The following is a 21,297-nucleotide window of genomic DNA, read 5'->3' as shown; positions in this document are numbered from 1 at the left end:
TTCTGCCAGCTGACTTCCTTCTTGTTCTTCCGTCAAGTCACCTGAATACTGTGACAACCTGTAAGGATGAATCGAGCACAAAAAGTTGTTTAGGAATAAATATAATTAAATGACCAGGCTAATCTGGTGTTTGTATGAACGGTTAGAGGAAACATAAACAAGTTATTTGGGTGTTCCAAAATGCATGGTAACAGGCACAACCAGTTTTGAACAGGTGATCAATTATTCAAAATATGGCCAAAAAGACGACTTCTCCCCCTCCCCCCACACACACACACTTTAAAAAAAAAAAGCACAGAGTAAACTGAGCACATGGGCTTTTTCCCATGGTATATCCTCTCAAAATGTTGATTAACCTGAAAAATCTACTGCCCCAGGCTTAGCTGGGAACTGGCTTTAATACTGAGACAACTAGTAGATTGGGCATCATAACAACAACAATACTTATTACCAGACTGTACATCCTGAAAGAACCGTTCTCATCCTTAAGGCACAGGAGCTCATCCAGTAATTTTTGTATCAAGTCCATAACTTTTGTTTGACCTAGGGAGACCAATGTTATTGTGACCATCCTGATATTAGGAGGGGTGTCTTAGATACACAATTATATTTTGCCCCTCCCTTTGGTGCTCCCCCAAGGAAGAAAAAAAAGTGTACCGATTTTTTCCATATGTGCTATCTGGTCACCCTAGTTTGACCCCTGGAATAAAATGAGTCACTATCTAGGGATCACTATATATTTAATCGCATTCTTGAATAAGGACACAGGTTTTTCAACCTGCATCAAAAGTTCTACACAGTTGAATAATGAAACTTCTGGTTTTGAATCCAAACCTCACTCTTCTCTGACAAATTCCCATTGCAATCAGCTGAGTGCTAGGGCAGGCAATTTGGTTATAAAATGTGTTATAGATTGCATTTTGGGTTCTCTCATCATTATCTATTGTTTCACAAGTTACACATTTTGGTTACACAATTCAAAACATTAAGTCAAGTCTGATCTTTCCTAAGATTTTAAAATAGGGTCCACTTCAGCAAAGTACTCAAGTACATCACAGACTTTAAACACTGGCTTCATCTGGACTAAAATGCCTAAAGTTGGGCATACTGACAAGTATATTGGGTCCAAAATCCCTGAACAGATATAAAAATACATTCAAACCCTGTGCTCTGCTTCTGGAAACTTTATTCCCTCTTTACACACAGTCAAAACCTGACAAGAGCTCACTGTCAGATTATGCAGGAAATCTGCAAGTTTCACCAAGGTGTGATCTTATACTTTTTCACACATTATTGTATCATGCCGTGCCAGAACACTAATATATGCACAGTTCTAAAATAACTCATTTTATTACAGCACAACACTGAAAACTGTACTAAAAATCCAATCACCAGGCCTCTATAGATTTGTTCCTCCATCACTTGAAAACAGATAAAGGGTCACAATTGCCTTTCTTCCCTGGGCTGGCGGGGAGGAGAAGTAAAGAAGGCTTGAACAGGAAGAAACTACAGACTCTCATCATTCCAAATCTTTTTAATAGAATAGTGTTGGTGTCAAATTGGTCTTTGGTCATGGTGTGAGGGGCCATCGGGAGTTAGTACTATTTAATCGATTTACAACCTACAAAACACTTTTTCTTCTCTCAAATTTGAAACCGACACTTTTTTTTTTTTTTGCTGGCCTACTTTCTTTTAAGTTGCTTCTTAATTATTTATGAAAATGCAATAATGCATTACTTTGCAGTGTAAATGTTGAGAAGAAGGAGATCTATGTTATCTTTGTCTGAAAGGGACACTGTGGTTTTATAGGGGGTTACTGAAACGCATTTTGCGGGTAATACTTTCATTTCTCGTGTGTGTGTGTGTGTGTGTGTGTGTGTGTGTGTGTGTGTGTGTGTGTGTGTGTGTGTGTGTGTGTGTGTGTGTGTGTGTGTGTGTGTGTGTGTGTGTGTGTGTGTGTGTGTGTGTGTGTGTGTGTGTGTGTGTGTGTGTGTGTGTGTGTGTGATTGAATACAAAAACCAAACAAGCGTACAGCACCACAGAAGAGCAACACATGGTAAGCTGGACCAAAACATTAGCTAGCACGCGTGTTTTCATTTTCTTGCATGTTCTCCCTCTCAATTTTCACAGGCTCTGATCATGCACTCACCGAAATTAAAAGCAAAGCTCCAGCTGTCTTTTACTGGGTGCAGATTTAAGTCCTTAACATAGATCAATGACCAGGCTTGCAGCCAATGGACAGTTTGGATGTCCATGACTGTGTACTCATAATACAGACAGAAAAAAATCAGTCAGGTGGAGGGCAGCTTGGGCTCCCCAATGCTGGAGAGGGAGAAACCCTGAGCCCCAGAGACTGGATCCAGGCAAGCCAGGGACTGCATCTGGCCCTTGGGTCTTAGGTTCCCCACCCCAGATTTAGAGAGGGCGCTTTTGCATCAGAAGGAACAAGATTTTTTTCCTTCTCCTCCGCCACATCATTCATCTCTATCATCTGAGGGCTTCTAGGAGACCTGTGAGAAGTGAGGGGGGTGGCTTCATTACAGTTCCTGGTGGAAAAATATTTCCAGCCACAAAAAAACCCCGCCAAACTGATTGTTTTGTTAGCAGTACCATCAGTTAACTCAAGGAAGAAATGTCCAGGCCAGCAAATCACTGAAGCATGTGCTTAATTGTATGCATGTGAGCAATCCTACTACCAGGTGTTTAAACAGAAGCACATACTCAAGTGTTTTGTCAGATCAGGGCCCACAAGGGTGAGGAGACTTGAACTCCCTTCTTGCTCCTTGATTTGCTCCCTGCAGATTGAAATTAAGATCATGCAATGCACATAATCTCACACTGTGCTGTACCTTTAGGGCCAATTGAGGTCTTCAGTTTGCAGGATTGTTTATCCACCGTTTTTCACAAGCACCACATTCAAATGTGTGTATATACATTCACAATTTCCAGCAGATTATTCAAAATATTACTCACCTAAAGCATCGCTGTTTATAGGAATGTCACAAACACCACAATAATTTCCACTCCAGCTCGATCTTTGTTGAATGTCAGCAGTGAGTATGAAACTAACATCATCAACCTGAAACTGTCAGGTGTGCACTGAGAACAAAAAAGCTCATCCTAAATTTGTAGTTCTCCTAATGCATAATCCATGCTTGACACCTGGAAACTTGAACTCATTAACTATCTTAAACCTGATAATCTTAACAATAAACTTTTTTCAAGAGAGCTCACTCATACAGATATTCCTTCATTCAAAGGCTGTCTCAGTGTTCATTCTACAGAACCGGGACAATCATGCATCCAACTACAATTTATAAGAGCAACAAATATAAATCAGTCCTAAGCTCAAACAAGTACTGAGTAGCTGCCCCATACTAAATATAGAAGCTTCTCCCAGATGTGTGACTAACATATTGTATGAATGTGTTATCTATTTCATGGCCATTAACCTTCCTTTTCTGATTCTTAAACAGTCCGTATACTATTAACCGCTGTAGTAATAGAGTGTGTGTGTGTATATTATATATAAGGACCTGATCCTGCGCCCATTATAAAGGCAAAACTCCAATGATGTCAATATGCAGAGAGAAAAACCATCCAGGATTTTCAGAATAACTAGCAAAAATGGTTGCCCCTTGGGACACTTTAAACAAGCCCAACTTTTAGTCAGCGTTAAGCATCTGTCCTCTGAAATGTAGGCCTCTCATGTACTCACATTGACACCAGAATCACTACTGCCTTTTAAAAATCTTGGCCATTATATTTAGAACTACAGAAGTCCAAAGAGACATTTGCCTAAATATCAGGATCCTTCAAGTCCCATAGAACAGATTACACCTGAAGACATTTAGATCCCAATAGTAACCAGGTTCTTGAGACACTGTTCAAGGAAATGTCTTGTTTTGAGGCTATAGTGAAGAGAAGAAAGAAATGTGTCTAAACTGTTTATAGCACGTCTCCCCACTCAAGCTCATCTGAAGAAGTGGGTTTTGCCCACAAAAGCTCATGATACTATATATTTGTTAGTCTCTAAGGCCCCACAAGACGACTTGTTTATGCCATGTTACATTCAAGATAACTTCTCCCAAAATAAATAAATAAAGCAGGATAGGTCTTAAAACCACCTTGAAACTATCTGATTTCCAATTGTTTATAATGATCCGTGAGTTTTTCCTCAGTTTAAATCTGCATCATGAAGCTTGCCCTCCTGCTAAGAAGCATGTTGCTGTTTCATTAAAAATTGTATCCCCCCCACTAAGAAAAACAGTATCTATATTCAGTAACAGCAATAGGCACTGCGCTTAAAAACTCCAGTTAACTTTAACCCATATATTCTAAGTAAACATTTATGTTACTATTTAACATTATAACAATTTCCTAATATTTCTGTTTATATTAAAAGCACAACATAGGACTATAATAAACTGAAAACTATCTGGTGCTTGATCAATTAGCTGTGTTTGTCTGAAAGTGGGTGAGGTCCTTCATCAGTTTAAGAAGCTGACCCCCTAAACTAGGAATGTTAAATTTAGACTATTCGATTAGTTGATAAGGATGCCACTGCTTTTGAAGTGTAGCAACAACCCCAGGGCAGGCTCCCCACAGCATTTCAAAGCAGCAGTGCCATGTGGAGCCCAGGGTCTGGTCCCAGGCTCCATGTGCATCACTTCCTCCCCTCCCCCACTTCCTGCCTCTTTCTGGTAGAGGCAGCAAGGCTGGGGGGGAGGGGAAAGTAACTAGTCGACTAGTGTGTCGACTATCCGATAAGCATTTGCTTATCGGATATTTGACTTAGTTGTTCACATCCCTACCCTAAATTCTATTCAAAGTTGCACTGGTTTAAATTAGAAATGTGATTTTAAACCAATTTAAATGAGCAACTTCAAAACACAGCCTGGACAACTCAGTTTAAGCCTGTCATATCTATTTATCTTTATGCAGTGAGGAAGTACTTTAAGGTACATATATAACAGTTTCAAGTCAGATTAAGGGTGCATCTATACTGCAAGGCTTATCTCAAAATAAGCTATGCAAATTGAGCTACATCAATTGTGTAGCTTATTTCGAAATAAGTGCTGTGTAGATGCTTTCGGTTTCATAATAAAGCACTCTTCCTCCAACTTTCTTTATTCCCTGTACAATGAGGGTTACAGAAGTCAGAGTAAGAAGTCCTCCAGCTTGACAGTATTTTGACACTATTTCGAAATAGCTACCTGCTGTGGACGCACAGACTAAGTTATTTCTGGCTAGTGCTAGTTATTTTGAAATAGTACCAAGGCAGCCCACACTGCATATTACAATTAATTACACCTATTTTAAACACATTTAAAATTAAACAGGTGCAACTTCCAATATAGTCAATGTCCCAGTTACTTCTTCTCATGACCCAATAATGTAAATATTGCCTTAGTGAGATGCCTATTCTATATTTTAAGAGCTAGCCCTTCATTGAGCCTGATCCTGCAAATTGCTGGGAGGTACTGAACACCCTTAAATTCCCAAAGGGGGTACTCACTCCCTAACAAGTTTGCGAACTCTGGCACCAAACCTGCTGCATCTTATAACAGACCAATACTGGACACACTTTCATCAGGTTTTTGGCTATGATGATGCCAAGGATCAAGACCCTAACACCATGATTTTGCACGGTTTATGATTCTGTAGTTGGGTGAGATTTTGTATCAGTGGGAAGTGCTGTCCTTGAAAATAAGTGTTGACATGTACTTTTCCAAATATTTATTTCTTTGGGATATACATGGTTACCCTAGTCTTTAAACTCTGATCACGCCATGTTTAAATTAAATGAAATCTAACAGAGGGGATGTGGGAGGGAAGACTCTTTTCAAGTACAATTCACTGAAGGGTCTTCTAGCTGAAAACGGTCAGCTTTGCTGATGGCCAAGGGACCAAATTTAACACTAACAAAGTGCTGCTGGTTGTGTGACTCATCACCGTAAGAGATGGTGCTCAGGGCCACTCAAGTTCGAATTTTTGGTGTTGTTCCTGGGTTTAGGAACTGTAGCATACATGAGCAAAGATTTGCCAGGTATTTGATGCACCAAGCAAAATGGAATTCTCACAATCACTTGCCTCCCAGGTGGATGGAAAACCAGCAGGAGATTAGTAATTGTCTACATGTCTCTGAAAATGGCTACTATTAAGAGATCACAGTGTGAATTACCTATGGGTCTCAGGCCACGTTTGTAAGCCAAAGAAAAAGAGATAGAGAGGCTGAAACAGACTGAAGATAAAGCATTCAGAAATATTAAAGAACACCCTTCTCAAACTGTCAGAAGGCATATGTTTTCTGCAGACTGAAAAATAAAAACATGTGCGCTTTGGTAAACAAGGAGAACTTGTGCAGACTTTGCATTTTATATATGGAGAAAACCGGTGTTTACATGCATGCCACACATGCAAATAGGCTAAAGGAGTCAGGACACATGAAGGGCAAAGCGCTACAAGGATGACAAATGAATCTTAGAAGTACATACAGTGCACAAAGAAAGTAAAAAGCCTTAAGTTCTCTTGACGGCCCATACAGGAGCACCGAGTCTTATTCCTCTTTCCTGGGCAGACTATAAAACTCTATACACAATGCCAATGAATGTAGAAGAATGATGTATAATTAGAGATAGTCAGACCTAGTGTTTTGGTCCGGGCCTCCTCCTGCATGCTCATTTCTCCCAAAATTTCTGGAAGTGGAGGTTGAGGGGAGAGGCTTGTATTCAAATCCCCAAATCCTACAATTCTGGTCCCTGAATGGACCTTGATCAGAAAGTTTTTTTCTGGATCCAGTACTGACACATCCTGCAAAAGACAGCACTCTCTAACAGCCCACAAGTTTTCAGCGCCACTCCTGAAATCATCCCTGGTTCAGCCTCAAATCAATTCCTCACCTAAAACTTAAATCTGGATCTGAACATTACCACATAAGAGCAAGTCTCAGGTGAATGTGTATACACATATGAATGTAGATAAGAGAGATTAAATAGAGATCTAAAAGGAGAGCCTACAGCATGTTAAACTAAGCTTGTATTTTGTAAAAGGTCACTCCAATCATACAGGGTCCATTTACGTAGTCTGTCAGGCAAAGCTTTCAGTGGGAGTATCATCTTGCCTGTTCAAGGTGCACAAGATTACTGACATGCAAAAGTAGGGGAAAAGATATTTATTTCTAACTGGAAAAATATTCTTACTATGATAGCAACCTACTAATAACAATCAAACACAACAGCTTACAACAGTGCCACTGCAGTGTTCTTCTGACAATATTTTTTAAAAGGCTCATTCATTTACTCTCTCAAACTTTAGAAAACTTGTTCCACTGACTGTTCATTCTTAACATTTATTCTGAAAATCCAGATCATAGCAGTTTATATCATTGTAGGTAAGAGTAACAAGGCAGAAACAAAGTTTCTGTATACATACAGCATTACAATACAGTACTGTCACTAACACTAAATCTAATTTATTGTTACTCTTTGCCTTGTTGTGAAGTATGCATTGGTATTTAGCTAAAGCTACTTATAAACTTACTTGAAATACAATATGATGTTTTTATGGTGAGTAACTCAAGAATTACACAGTGCTAAATGCCAAGAAACTATGCTATGGGTACATCTACACAGCAGTGTTATTTCAGAATAACGTGAGTTACTCTGAAATAACAGTCTGCATCTACACTACAAGCAGTTATTTCGATATAACATCAAAATAATGGCGAGATGGAGGACTTCTTACTCCAACTCCTGTAATCCTCATTTTAAAAGGAATAAGGGAAGTCGGAAGAAAAATGCTCTCTTGGACTTCCTGTTACATAGACAGCGCCAAAAGCCGAAACGAGCTATTTCGACTTGAGCTACCTCAATTGTGTAGCTTAAGTTGCATAGCTTACTTCGGCTTTAGCCCTGCTGTGTAGACATGCCCTATGTGAACTACACATCTGACATCTTAACTATATTCCTACCACTCAGCCTAAATGAGGCTGGCAAGTAATGTAAAACAAAATGGCATAGTAATACATATGTATGTATGTTTATTGGGAAAAGGATATTTCCACAATGTACAGATCTCAGAAATATCCCTTTCCACTTCAGCATTTATTAGAAAACACTTGACTGAGAAAATGCTAAGCTACCTAAACCTCTTACCTCCCTCCCACCCCCACTAAAGATCATGGCAACAGGACATTCATGTTTCCCTAACATGAACTTGGATTTATATAGGGGATGTTTATATGCTTATATTTACCTTTCCATATGCTTATATTCACTTCCATCATTCACAAAGCTTCATATTAGACTAAATGGCTACGCATTCACGCACACACAATTGACCTGAGTTAACTTGAAATAGCAAATACCTCTCTCAAATGCTAATTGGTTTACAAATAATGATTGTGGCTCTAAAGTCTTGTATTCCATGTAGCATAACACTCTACCAGAACAGTTTAACAAAATCCTCTGATGCAAGGCTTCCATGTGGCTATGTTTATCAGCTTTCTGTTTAAAATATAAAGACACACTAAGCAGTACGCAACACATTCCTATCAGCCTCTCTCTTTAAGAGGAGGTCTATAAGACAAATATTTGGATACTATTATATCTAAATAACACATTCACCTCTCCCCTACAATCCCAGTTAAGTATTTGTAAACCGCATATTTTACACAGTGGATCCGCTTTTTGGACAGAGATTAATTTTCTACCACTGAGAAAGAACTAGAGGATATTTTTAAAAATCCAAATATCACTATGATCTTTATGAGGTACGTTTCTGGAGAGAAAATACTGACAATATACAGAGGAACATTGTACAAAAAACTAAGAAACATACCTGGTGTACAAGAATTTGATTTAAGTCTTAGTTAATTTTAGATAGGCTGCTGACTACAAGTCATAGATAAATCAGGAAAAACCACCCAAGAAACTTTCTTCCAAAAATCTACAATTGGTATACAACGCCTTTGTTTTATCTGATGTCAAACTTAAAGCTGAATTCTTTGGAAGAGAGCAAAATATGAAAAACGTTTCCCTAATTTAAAACTAATTCCAGCTTCAAATCTGTAAGAGTTAATACACATAAAACACACACAGACTTCGTGTCAGTCTCTCCGGAAAACACTAGTTCACGCCACACAGCCTTCCTATAATCCTGCTGAACAACTTTTCTTGAATTGATGTGTTGAACGCCTACAAACCTTCCACGTGCCTACTTTACTGGCCTGCTGTTTTTTAAAAAAATGCTGGGGTCATTATTTTATGGGCAGAAGGGAAACAAATCACTCAGCTCCAGTCTGTTTGGAGATTCCCACACTTATTTCCCAAAATCCCGCCGATTTCTATTGGTTCTGCCCTTGATCACACGCTATAGGGCTGAGACTGAAAGCAGTCCCCAAGGAACAATGGTCATGTTCTTCTTGACGGACCGCTCTAGTTATTCTAGGATCACAGTTGGGTTAGAATAAAGTCCTTTGCATTTCCTTAAAAAGCTGGCAGAGTTCACTCACACTGTCAGCGCGAGGATCCTCCAGATTTGGAGGAAAGGGATTTGGATTCAAACAGTGCGCTGTGCACTGAATGACAAGACCGTTGCTTCTTTGGCACTCGGGGAGAGGGTGTGGGAAAGCAGCTGAAATGTCTGAACCAAGGGCATTTAACCCACTTACCAGTCTCGCTCTACGTCCTTAAAGAGCAAGGCTGGGGTTTGCAAAATGCAAGCAACGTGCCAATGGAAATATGCAACCAGTAGGTTGCTGTCCCCACGCGAGCGCGCCTTGCTCCAGCGGATCGATACTCTGCAAACTGCAGCTAGCCTAGTCAAACATTGCCAGCGCCAGTTCGAGTTTACCTCTCTCCCCTGCCTCCTGGGGGCTGAGCCCCGGGCCCGGCGGAGGTCCCCGCCAGCTGCGCTCCGCTCTCAGACACAAAGTAGGAGGCAATTAAAATAATTTAAAGCTTCCTGTCTGCGAGATCCTCCGGAGTCCTGAGAGATGAGCAACGGTCTTGCCCCTTCAGGAGAAATTCCCTCCCCTACAAGCCCACCCGGCCCGCACCCCCATGCGGGGAAGGGGTGGGGAGGCGGGACAAGTTGCACTGAACTTTCGGAGGTGTGCAAGCCCCGGGAAACACCCCTCCCCTCCCCCTTCGTGCGGGCTGAGCGCCCTCCCCCCCCCTCCCCACCCCTCACCCCCTCGCATTGAGGGAGCCAGTTTGGTTTCACTCAGACCCCTCCCCAGAAGCAGCTGCCTCTCCCGTTCCCAAACTTGTCCCTGCTGCATCCCCCGCCCTGCCCCGTTCAGCATCTAATCCCACGCCGATCTCCTCACCCCTCCAGCTGAAGCTGGGACCCAAGAGCTGAGGGGAGAGCAAGCCCCGAGGCGAAACTGTGCTGCTCCCCCTCCCACCCGCAAGCAGCCGAGTTAAAACGGTTCTGTGAGAGCACCTACCCGGTCTCCTTAATCTCCTCTCGGCGTGGGATGCTAAGTGACACCGGGTTGGGGGGAAGGGGAGAGGGCACGGGAGGTGGGTATTGGGCTGAGCTCTTCCCTTTGCTCTCTGCGTGTCTCTCTCAAGGACGAGGTGAAATCCCTGTGCTGGTCATGAGGCGGCTTCAGAGACAAACACCACAATGCGAGTGCAAATAACAAAAGGAAAAGAGAAAGGGGGGGGGGGGAGCTCGCTGGGCGATCTCCAACCCCCCTGAAAACGGGAGGGGGGGAGAGGAGGGGGCGGTCAGTGGCGAGTCCCCTCTCTCACTTCGGCGGTCTTCTGAGCTGTCTGAAACAAACCCTGCCCTCCTTCCTGAAGCGCCCCCCCCCCGCTCCTAGTCCAGCCAGACACAGAGAGTGGAATTTGCTTTCGTTCCTGCCGCTGCAGCTGAGTGTCTCGATTGTAAATAACACGCTGATTGCTGACACCGGGCAAGGATTTAAACACACACACACACACAAATCCGCCCACCGCTTCCAGGAGCGCTACAAATATGCAAAGGGGGTGGGAGGGATTATCCCCCCCCCCCTCCCCGCTTTGGTAACTTCTTCCCATTGCAGAAAGGGCGGCTTGATTCCCTGGGAAAAGATTACCTGAGCCCCGTCCAGCAGGGGAGTCCGCGCCACTCTCTGTTTGCTCGGAGTCAACATCCGAGAGTTACCGTGGGGGGTGCCTGGGCGGGTGTCTCCCAAGGAACCTCTTGGCATGCAAGCAACTGTCAGGCCGGTGCAAAAGGCACACACCACGCTCACACGCACCCAGGGAGATCGCGGCAGCCAGCCCCACGAGCCTGTGCCCTGGGCTTCTTCTCCTAATCCTCGAGCGCCTTGCCTGGACGAAGCCCCTATTTTTAGAAGCTGGCTCACACAATGTATATATATAAAAAAAAGGGAAGTAGTTTGGGGCGCTTTTATGGTTCTCGCCCCGCTCCAAAGCGGAGGAGAAATCAGAGCGAAAAGCAGAGGCGACGGGGGATCGGAGCTGAACGACAGTCACACGCTCTAGCCAACGTGGTGGCTTCCAAACAACAATCCTCAGTCACCGTCCCTGCTAATCGCTTAGTTCCTGCTTTCCTCGTTTCCCGGCGGGGGAGGGGGAGAGAAGAAACCCCTCCGCGTTTTCCACCGGTACTCGGAGAAGTCCTCCACAAAGTTACATCATCAACCAACAGCCCTTCGGAAATGAAGAGCACACACCAGCGGATTAAAAACTGGGCTGAGGCGACAGCACAGCCGAAACCCACTAGCTAGGTCCAGCTCTCTCTCTTCTAGCCTTACTTTCATTTACTTAAAACAGCTGCGGGGGAGGGAGGGTGCGCGCACAGCAATCAATCAATCACACAGGAAGAGCTGGGGAGAGCCACTCAACTATTACCTCTTCCTAAAACTATACAGGAAGGGGGGAGGAACAGGAGTTATGGGTCGGAAGGGGGAGAGAGATAAAAGCTTTGATCCACGACACGCCCCTGGGTTTGAATGCTCTCTCTCCTTTATTTTTGTCATTTTTCTTCAGAAGCTCATCAATTGACTGCAGCCATGTCTCCAGGCATTCCCAGCATTTCCCAGAGTGCAACATCACCAACAGGAGATCAATGACCACATACTGTTTACTCTTAATACCAGCAAGACTACAGCAGAAATTGGATGATGGTTTCCGGGTGCTTTCCTTTTCACTTGAGTGGTAGGGGAGAAAGAAGCTTGAGGAGATAGGGTTTGTGTGTTTACATGACTCCTTTTGTATTCAGTCATTTTCACTGTATTCAAAACAGTAAATTGTAGGCAAATAGACTTCCTGATCCCATGCAGCGCACAAATACACACCCACTCACAAGCATTCACGTGGAAAAAAGTCATATCTTTATTTCTGTAGCCTAGAGAAATGACATGTGTGGGGGGGAGGGAATCTGATTTCTTTATTAAGTTTGCACTTTTTTGATAGGGGAACAGTATAGGATCTTTTGCAAGAATCTTATTTTTAATTAACTACTTAGTATACATGCTTTTATAAACTGGATAAACAGGTTCAGCATGATTTTAGATTGATCTGCAAGCAGAGTGGAAAATGAAGAACTATTGTGAGCCAAATTGTTAAAGGAAAGTGGTTATTGTTCATCTCCACAGAGAGAAGACTTATCTTCTACAAATATTTGATACTGGGCCCAGTCCAATAATTAACAGACCAATCAAACAATTTCACTATTTCCAGGGACTTTAAAAGCATCATCTGGAGTTCAGAAGCATTACAATCATTTTTATGTGCTTTGATGCATTATTGTATGTGATCTTTTCAATCTGTATCCTCCCAAATGATTTTACACTGATGCAGTAACAGTCCTTTTGCATGGATAATATCCACAACTGCAAATTCACTAAAGCCTCAACTCTCTGCAGAAGAAGAAGAAGAAAAAAATATGATACTATTTAACTCAGATTCCAGAGACCTTCCTTGTCCTCTCCCCCCCCCCCAGTACTGATAAGGCAATAATTTCTAGTAAGGGAAGACCTAACACACCATTACTACCCTGCACCTTGTGTAATCATACCACTGCAAAATGGGCGTAAAATACTTCCTTCCGTAACAGGATGGCAGCATTTTACAACCACTTTGCAATGATGCTAATTAACCACACATGGTGCAGAACAATGGTGAACTGGATCTAGCCACAAAATCCATTAGTTGTAATCAATTGTCATTAAGTAGCCCTGGGCAAATTTTTCATCCAAACTCCTCCCCCCCCCCTTTTTTTTTGTATAAAAAATGAAAATTCAGCAACAAATATTTTGTGAATGTGCCAGTTCCTCCAGATAACTGTCTGTGGGGGGAGGGACCCAAAAGAATACCTCTACTCAAAACACTGTTTACAGCATTTTTAACACCAGTTTAATTTTTCAGTTCAAAATTACTCATTTCAAAATTTTTCAATTTTATTTAATATTTTTGTTAAATGTGCAATGCACATTGAGCATTTTATATCAGGTTGTATTAAACATTTAATTCAACCCAAAATAAATTATTCCACCTTTTAGATTTGCCAAAATTTTGAAAAAGTCAAGTAGGCCTGAACATTTTTTCCCCCAGTATTTCTGGAATTGCCAGTTAACTTAAAAACAAAATCAGTTATATGCACAGCTTCTGGCATGGGTAATGAGCACTTGGTCATGCTTCTTCCTGTTAGTTGAAATGTGTCTAGAGAGTGATGCCCAGCCCTCTCAGATCTCTGCTCTGCTCTTGTTAGCCCCTTGCACATTTCCATCAAGCACCACCTTTCCTTTTCTGGTAATGACTGACTGGGCAGACCCTTTAAGCCTCCAGTGAAATGCAAGAAAGCAAGTAGGCTGGTGAAGACCAAGATTATAGGGAGCATGAGGGAGGAGAAAGGAAGTAGCCTAATGCATTTTATTTAGGATCCAAAGCACAGTGGGTGTGAAGATTTTATTTTATTCCCCGGGATCTGTATTTTTCTACTTCTATAATAGTCTGAAGATGTTCAATGACAAAGTTGTAAGGAGTCCCACTGGCCTGATGCTAGATCCTTTCTTAAATAATGAGGTCTTTTGTCTTGCAAGCCTCTGTCCCTGTATTTCCCAGCAGTTTTAAAAACTAGTAATCGTCTTTATAAGCACCAATGATCTGCCTTTTATGTGGGGTGTTTTCTTTTACTTTTTAAGAAAATGTTACCATTCCCCCACTGGGTCCTTTCAAAATGTTTGGCAAAGAAAATGTTTTTTATTAGAACATAAAGCTAGGCCCTCCTTTCCCTTCCCTCCCAAATGTTCATAGCTATCTGATGTTAGAATGTATAGTAGTTTCCTAGCTAGTACATCTGGGAGAGGGTTTTCCATAACTCTCTTCCCTAGCTCACCCCCCCCAAAAGCGCCAAAGATCACTTTCATTTTGCCATTACTGAAGGTTAGAAAAACAGTAAAGAAAGGCCAAGCGTACCAAATTTTGTTCTTAATATTATTACATTTGAAAATCTTGATTAGATTTCAGTTTTGCAAACCCAAAGGATGGGTGCTTTGAAGCTGAGTTCTGTTTATTTTTTTTTATTTTTTTTAATCATTTAAATTTAGGGTCTTTGGATAAATGTCAACCTATTGCTAACCAGCCCTATTTCATTCAGATATTCAACTCTCCTGTTTCTAAGTTTTGGGTATGAGATCCATTTTTAGCCCTGGTTCTGCAAGGAGAACCCACATGGGCAAACCTTCGTGCCTGCATAGATTTCAACAGCCTGCAGGCTGCTTTTTTGCAGAATTTGGGCCATGGAGACAAAACGCGCACTTTACCGAAGTGCTGCCCTGCATGCAAATTAGCTACCAATATGCTTTCCCTTTCCATCCCTAATACTAATTCTCTAATACTTTGTACTGCTATCTCTCTCTGACCACAGTGGGTGTGAAATGCTGTCAGACTTATATAATTGTGTTTTATACTCACTTCGACTGCCATGGAGAATCAGGCCCAGGTACTCTAAATTGGCATCTCATTGAAAGTGCCTGTGAAGCTTACACCACTCTTATTACCTTAAAAGTCATATAAGATGCAAGACACTGAGAATTTACAAACCTCCTTACTGGTATCAGAGTTTACCAGCACTCAGGCTCCTGTGTAAGAGTCCACTAGTTAACTGAACAGCCCTGCCTGTTCTCCTGTTGTCATCCTTGTCTGTATGTATTGAGCCTTCACCTGCTTTTCCACCTTAAAATTGCCTCGTTATATTTGCAGTGATTCCTGTAAAAAAAAAAAAAAAAAAAAAAAAAACTTGAACTTACAATAAGTCTGTGTAGATCCAGTCCTATCCCATCCCCCTCCACAAAGCCAATTCAGACTCCTAGCTACAATATGTCTAGCAGACTTCTGAGTAATTCTCCAAATAAAGCCATACTGAACAACCCGATTCATTAAATGATGCTATTGTTTGTCCCTTGTATAGGACCCTCTGTTTATCCATGCAGCTTCTTTTCAGATGCTCGCCCTCAGACTAAACATCCATGAGATAATATGAATTTCAGCAGAAAACCTAAAAAGGAGACTTACATTTAGTTTAGTTAGCAATTTAGGATTTGTTAAATACAGAAAAGTATGTGTTTAAGGTGGGGAGATGGAAACAAAAACCCAATGAGGAGAAATAGAAATGTTAATTTAAAAATAATCAATGAAAAGATGTTTTACAGAATTTGGGTAGCCAAGAGATCAGCATTTCAACTTTTCCCCATAGGTACAAGAATTCAAATAAATTAGTTAGCTAAAAGCAAAGCAGTCTTCTCTTCAGGTATGTCTAGACTACACGCTTCTTTCGAAAGAAGCTTTTTTGAAATAATCTTTCGAGAAAGCTTCTTTTGAAAGATTGTCTAGACAGCCACAACTTTTTTTGAAAAAGCAATCTGCTTTTTCAAAAGAGTACCCAGGCAATCTGGATGCTCTCTTTTGAAAAAGCCCTATTTTCGTTCAAGAATGTCTTTTTTCGAAAGAGCTCTTTCAAAAAAAGGCGTTCTTCCTCGTAAAATGAGATTTACCACTGTCAAAAAAGCTGCCACGTTCTTTCGATTTAATTTCGAAAGAACATGGTGGTAGTCTAGATGCAAGTGAAGTTTTTTTTTTTTTAAAAAGGCCACTTAAAAAAACAACAATCCTGTAGTCTAGACACAGCCTTCCTTGTCAATGCTAAGTGAAAAGGAAAGTAAATATTTTAACTGGTGATAAGTTCAATTTTAAAATCCTTCTGTTTTAATAGTTCAGTGAGGCACAACATCCTGCAACCAGCGGAGGCCCCAATCCACTCACACACCTGCTTAACTTTATTACCATGAGTAACCACACTGATGTCAATAAGACTACTCATGTGCATAAAATTAAGCAAATACGTACGTGATCAAGATACACAGCTGAAAGAAAAATGACTTGTGGACAGCTTTCAGTAAACCACTTTCTCCCCCTAGCATTTAATTCACTGCATTGTGTGCACTGGGGGGGAAGGGTAACTCCGTGGTTTGAGCAGTGCCCTACTAAACCCAGGGTTGTGAGCTCAGTCTTTGAGGGGGGCCATTTAGGGATCTGGGGCAACTGTGTCAGGGATAGTGCTTGGTCCTGCTGTGAAGGCAGAGGGCCGGACTCAATCCCTTCCAGCTCTATGAGATAGGTATTTCTCCATATATAGATTTATTTAGATAGGGTGGCTACAGAGCTTACACTTCATAACGTGGTCAACCCTGTACATACTACCCCTTGGACTCAAGTCCTGAATTCTCATGTCCTTTCACTACTGCAAAATTAGATTGTAGTAGGGTTTTAAAACTCTTTAAGTCTTTTCCCAAACTGAATACTGGCTGAGAGTTGCAATAAACTAAAATGCCTAATATTACATTTTCAGCTTCGACACCTTTTAACCCCACTGTGCCTCCAGGACACTGTGAGCAATGGACAAAAAGAAAAAACTGCCAGTTTTGGCCCAGTAGGAAACTTTCCTTCCTGATCCCAAAATAGGCAGGCAGGCAGACTCGCAGTACCCTAAAACATAGTTCCTATCCTGAATTACAAGAAGGGAGTTTGGGGAGGGAAAGATAATCCCAAAAGCTTGGAAAGAAATTTAAGAGCATAGGGCAAATCAGTACCCAGCTTCTGCTGTCTGTCCAATTATGGTTGAAGAGTCTGTGCTGGATGAAAGGCAGCCCTGCTCTGCAGTCTCAGGCATGAACTCTCCCTCTCTTCTCTCACTGTCTGTTCCAGTAACAGTCTGATCAATATCCCCACCTGGTGGTGATGATACAGTGGAGGCATTTGCAGGATCAGGTTCTATTGTTTGGTGTTTAGTTAATTCATTGACCTCAACTAAGGACTACAACCTAAAGTTTCAGAAGTGACTGGTGATTTTGGCTGTCTGGTGTGGGTGCCCAATTTGAGGGGAGTTGGTTTTCAGAGAGCCAAGGCTCAGCACTTTTGAAAAGCAAGCTCCTTTAAATGGACTGGGCATTGAAACAAATGGAGACCTCCAAAAGCAATAGGGACTTCTGAAAATGTAAGCCTCCTCCTTCCTGTAAGCAGTGGCAGGATTGGGTGCTTAATGTGTTATCAGTAACAGGTGAATTTTTTTTTTTACTAGTCATCTCCACAGTGTCCATCTGAAGCAAAAAGAAGGGGGGGAAAAAAGAAGGATCTTGTAAATGACTGAAAATGTGACTCCACTGCTCTTCATTACTGGAACAGTTTCTCATTCTGGATATAAATCCATTTTTGTAACAAGGGACAACAGTTACACTAGAAAGGTGCATTAATGTGAAATCAGAACTACACAGATCTAAAGCATTTACATGGCTGACTTTTAAAGAGTTATTCGTAACATACTTCACATACCAGCATCCAAGCATTGTGCAATATACTGAACAATAACAAGAGAGAAAGAGAGCCAAACAAATCAAATGCAAAATCAAAGATATTTTGTATTTTAGCTAAATTTGCTTTAACTCATTTGAGTTTGAAAATAAGAATGCATACAATTTTGAGTAAAGCACTTCCTTTTATGAAAAGCCATTTTTTCTCAGTCTTATCTTTCATAGAGCTGTACAAGTTCTAATGTCAGTTCCAAATTGCTATCATAAACACAAAGAGCAGAGTATGTTTACATACAAATAAAAAAACCACCATCTCATTGCAGCAGGGCAATCACTGATAAAGTCACTGATATAAAATTGGCTGAGGAGTTCTTTTCCAAAATAATTGTTGGGTTTGGGGGAGGGGGAAAAACACATTACATTGAGCCTACCAATAGCCTCTAGATTTCTAGGGAAAAGGCTGGATCTTTGCATGTCTACAGCTCTGCTTTGTGTGTTAGATTGTGGTGTGTACTTTTTTCAATATTTGCATAGTGTAGGGTGCTCTACAGTAATTGACATCATAAAACTATTTATCAGTATAATCAGGCCCACCCACCTATACTTTTTAAAATGTGTTACATCAATCCCAGAAAATGTTCCATTCAAATAAGCTTATTAATTACCGAAACACTGATCTTCCACTGCCTAACACTGTTCGGTCTTTTACAATTGAAGAGGGGATGACATGGGTAAAAGGCTGTATTTTCAATTGCTAGCATTTCACACTGTGTTTGTACACTATGTAAACAAACAAAGGAAGTTTTTCTTCACTCAGCACACAGTCAATCTGTGGAACTCCTTGCCAGAGGATGTGGTCAAGGCTAGAACTTTAACAGGGTTCAAAAAAGAGCTACATAAATGCATGGAGGTTAGGTCCATCAATGACTATTAGCCAGGATGGGTAGGAATGGTGTCCCTAGCCTCTGTTTCTCTAGAAGGGGAGACAGACGAGGGACCACATAAGGATTTTCTGTTCGGATCCCTCCATCTGGGGCATCTGGTATTGGCCACTGTCAGCAGACAGATTACTGGGCTAGATGGACCTTTGGTCTGACCCAGTATGGACAATTACACCAGGGGTGAGAGAGTGCAGAATCAGACTCCAAGGCTATGTCTACACAACAAGGTTTTGCACAAAAACTGGTGGAGCATCCATACCTCAAGTGTGTTTTTGTGCACAAAAAACAAAACAAATACAGTAAATCAACAGGACAGAGGGCTTTTGCTGGTAGAGTTATTCCTCTCCCCAGGAGGAAAAAACTCTTTTGCTCCACACATGCCTTTTTGCACAAGAGCTGTCAACACTCCACAGGGGTTTCTTGCACAGATGCTCTGATGGCCATTCCGTTAATGGTGATCAGAGCTTTATTGAGTAAGAGCGTCCATGCAGTGTGGACTCTCTCTTGCGCAAAAGCACATCGATTTTGCGATGTGCTTTTTAGGTGTGGACGGGCTTTTGCGTAAGAAGTTTTTGCAGAAGATCTCTTCCGCAAAAAGCTTCTTGCGCAAAAACCCTGTAATGTAGACAAAGCCCAATGTTTTACCATGCTGGATCTTCCTGTCAGTGCTTCGAGTATGTCAACTCACAGTTGAATGCTCCAAAATGAACCTAGCAACACGTGCAATACTGTGGAGATTCCTTCCTGAATCACGTGGTAGTCAGGCTGCATCCTGAAGATGAGTTTTGATTCCTTTTATCTTAGCTTGCCTTGTCAAGTGTCATCAATAGTCATACGTTTATCCAGCCCTCCTTAAAATTTCAGTGACACTGTTTGACTGGTTGTGAAACAGGAAGTAACACACCATAAGAAATACTTATAACAATAGTGAAAAAAAATACTTTCTTAAAAGCTAGATCATATCACAAAACCATATTCAAATGATAATATTTCATAAGGACATAGGATAGCAGGTAATTGGTGACAAGATAGTTGATACTTAAATGCTACTGCACACTAGAAAATCCAATGAGTTTTCCAGTTTGACATATCGAACAATAGCCAATGCAGAAAATCAAACTGTAACAAGTTAAGTCAATGAATCTAAATCTTTCTTGTCTAAAATGCGTAAGCAGACAGCTTTAAAAACAAAAAAGTATTTTTAGGGCACATTTGTGAAAAATACATGCCGAGGTTGTCAAATAAGTGACCTGATTTTTCAAAAGTGCTGAGTACCCAGCAGATGTCCCTTGAACTCAGAAACACTTATCTGAGCAGGAAAATATGGTCTTAGGAGCTAAACTTCAGCTACTAAAGTTTAAAAAAAAAAATTATATGTGACAGTCCTGCTGCTGCGGGCGATTCCTCATCCCCTCCTGTAGTTGGGGTCCGCTCCTCCCCCATAGTAGTTTGATGAAGCCCGGCCAGTCCCTTCCCAGTAGCACGGGGTAGAGCAGGGTGGGTACTTTCACCACCCTCCATTTTCTCGTACTAAGGTGACTGCTGACCCTGAGTCTACCAGGGCTTCCACCGTCTCCCCCTCCACCTTTATCATGGCTATGACGGGGCTTCTCGTTCCTGCCTGCGGCCCCCGGGGCTTCTCACTCTGCCCTAGAGTACAGTCCATCAATGGGCAGTCCCTCTTATAATGTCCTTCCTGGCCGCACTGGAAGCATACGCCTCAGCTTTTTTTTTTCTTCAGCCCCGCCTTCTCGGCTGCCCTCTGTTTCCGTCCCTTCTAGTGGCCGTTCAGGCCACACCGGAGCCAGCTTATGGCCGGTCTTTATACCCCCCCCCCCGGGGGTTCCTGAGCAGCCCCCTTACCTCAGTTCTGTCACCGGCTCGGGGTCCTCCGACCCTAGGCCCGGGGTGGGTCAGTCTGGGGCTGCTGTCCTCCACTTCCTCTGCGGCCATATAGGCTTCCATTAAAGTCACCGCTTCGTTTACCATCATCGGTTGGTTCCTTTTGACCCATTTTTGGCCCTCCTGTGGTAGGATACTTATAAACTGTTCCAGGATTACCAGTTCCATCACCTGCCCGGCCGTCTTCTGATTCAGCTCGATCCATTTTTGGGCCCATTCTGTAGCCTCTGGGCCATAGTCCCCCTAGGTCTAATACGCCTTTACTTTAGCTTGTTAGTAGGTTCCTCGTGGGGTGCGCCCCACTGTGCCACCCACATTCTCCACCAGGTGTGACGGCTTCTAGTTCAGGTGCGAGCGTATAACCCTCCCACGCCTGGGTTACAGCCCTGCGAGCCCACGTACGTTAAGGTTCCAGTGCGTATCGCTCGGTGGAACCAAGGAAGTGAGGTGGGGGGGGGGAGAAAATGGGTGGCTAGGGGGACCTGGACCCTCCCTCTCCACCGGGTCCCAGCCCAGGGCCCTAAGGGTTTGGGTCTTTAGCCCTCACCCGGCTGATGGGGTTCCACCCCCAGGTGCATGGTGCATGCGCAGTCCTGCCCCTGGGGCATGGGCCCCTCGCCCCCCAG

At 42.3% G+C, this 21,297-nt stretch overlaps 1 protein-coding gene and 1 long non-coding RNA gene across 6 annotated transcripts in view; both read right to left on the bottom strand.

Annotated features, from left to right (window-relative positions):
- Window positions 1-11,752, bottom strand: part of SOX5 (SRY-box transcription factor 5) — an 895,980-nt gene extending 884,228 nt beyond the window's left edge. For 3 of the 4 annotated variants that reach the window (XM_089769670.1, XM_075898182.2, XM_075898188.2), the window contains exon 1: window positions 10,455-10,977. The gene's annotated coding sequence lies outside the window, so the exon portion shown is untranslated. Of the gene's footprint in view, window positions 1-10,454; window positions 10,978-11,090 lie in introns of those variants that run through there. The other variant, XM_089769671.1, reaches the window with a different exon arrangement.
- A 992-nt stretch (window positions 11,753-12,744) lies between these two features.
- Window positions 12,745-20,916, bottom strand: LOC112545498 (uncharacterized). 2 transcript variants are annotated; one of them, XR_012895960.2, is made up of 3 exons: window positions 20,633-20,916; window positions 15,067-15,231; window positions 12,745-12,881 (listed from the first exon to the last, which is right to left on the bottom strand). It is a non-coding gene; the product is annotated as an uncharacterized LOC112545498 (long non-coding RNA). The 2 variants fall into 2 exon arrangements; XR_016347038.1 differs by lacking the exon at window positions 20,633-20,916 and adding an exon at window positions 17,112-17,506.
- Window positions 20,917-21,297: the final 381 nt, after the last annotated feature.

This window comes from Pelodiscus sinensis, chromosome 1, assembly GCF_052426305.1.
Source record: "Pelodiscus sinensis isolate ZL-2025 chromosome 1, ASM5242630v1, whole genome shotgun sequence".
Lineage (NCBI taxonomy): Eukaryota > Metazoa > Chordata > Testudines > Trionychidae > Pelodiscus > Pelodiscus sinensis.
Note: the sequence above shows the minus strand (reverse complement) of the source record. Positions and strands in the feature narration are given on the sequence as shown.